At 36.0% G+C, this 1,405-nt stretch overlaps 1 non-coding gene across 1 annotated transcript; it reads right to left on the reverse strand.

The window, feature by feature from the left end:
- Window positions 1–818: 818 nt before the first annotated feature.
- Window positions 819–1,080, reverse strand: LOC148695915 (RNase MRP). The gene has a single exon (XR_015964950.1).
- Between the last annotated feature and the right edge of the window lie 325 nt (window positions 1,081–1,405).

Consider the following 1,405-nt stretch of genomic DNA (forward strand, 5'->3'; position numbering starts at 1 on the left):
GGCTTAAAATTTTGGGATGGGTTATTAAATATTGAATTTGGTAACTTTAAAATAATAAAGTTTATGTAGATTAGCATAATTTATTTTTATGAACATTTTAGCCGTTGAATTTAATTTTGAGTCTTTTTCTACTAGGGGTGTGATATCCACACCCCATTTTACTTCTCACACACTTTTTTAATTTTCGGCCATCGAATCGGATGAATTGAAGAAGATCAATGGACATAAATTATCAAGAGGTGTGTAAATTATCAAGAGATGTGAGAGAAGTAAAATTGGGTGTGTGGATAGCACATCCCTTTCTACTATTAGACTTGTTTATGTTCGACCTTAGCTATGGAATTTGATGTATTTATAAATTAAAATTAAAAAAAAAAATTGAATTTAGACTGTTGAATTAACTGTCCAACCACCAACGTCGTCGGATCTACAAAAAATATTGGGCCCGGTTTGGATCCGCCAAAGCTGCCAACTGGTCCCACGCATGCAGTTCCATAACATACGTATCAATTGCATTAACCATTATGCAGAACATTTCTCAAATCCCTAAAGAATCAATATAAACAACACATATATATACACCATTCTCATCTAACTTGTAAAGCTCTTCATTTTGTTACAAGCATTAGGGGTCCTGAGTCCTGACAACTCGATGTTTTGAACACAAGCAAAAATGTCGGACTATCGTTATCCTCGACTTAATCACAGATCACAAGATGATCGTGCCCATCAATGGACGGGTTCCAAAAATAAATTCATAGATGTATAATACACTCGTCAATGAGATTCCATCGACGAGTGCCATAAAAAAAAATTGATGTCACTGGAACGTAAGCCCCGTTCAGTTAGTCCAGCAAATGACCAAGCGAATAACTATACCGTCGGCCGAGGATGTCCGGGCTTGAAGCCTATAAAGCTCCACGCGTGTCTCAGCCCATCGAACAACAAGTCGATAAGACTCCAAACACTCGGAGGTTAACTGTTTCCAGGCCTGCATCTCTGCAGATCATGGACCCAGGGACTTTCCTGGGCCTAATTCCGTTCACAGAATTGTGGCCCGATCGCTTCGTCCGGTGGCATCGTTGGTAATTTTACCCCAAAGGTTTATAAGGCCAAGTAAAATTATTACTCTTTCCGATGAGGGATGTGAGGACATAAGAACAAATCCATGACTGAAACAATAATGTTATTCTTACCATGTTTTTATACCACATTTATATATCATCTTATGTGGCATTGAATATGGACATCTACATCATTTAAATTAATCAGAATTTAATTTAAATTAAAAACTATTTAATAAACCAATAATTTTAAAAATAAAAAAAAAGTTGAAATTAAATAGTGATTGTAGCATACGAGGAATCTTCTTCTTCTTTTCCCGTTCAATTCTACTTTTTCTTCT

The sequence above is a fragment of the Pyrus communis genome, chromosome 7, assembly GCF_041283825.1.
Source record: "Pyrus communis isolate YQ-2024b chromosome 7, ASM4128382v1, whole genome shotgun sequence".
NCBI classification, from domain to species: Eukaryota; Viridiplantae; Streptophyta; class Magnoliopsida; order Rosales; family Rosaceae; genus Pyrus; species Pyrus communis.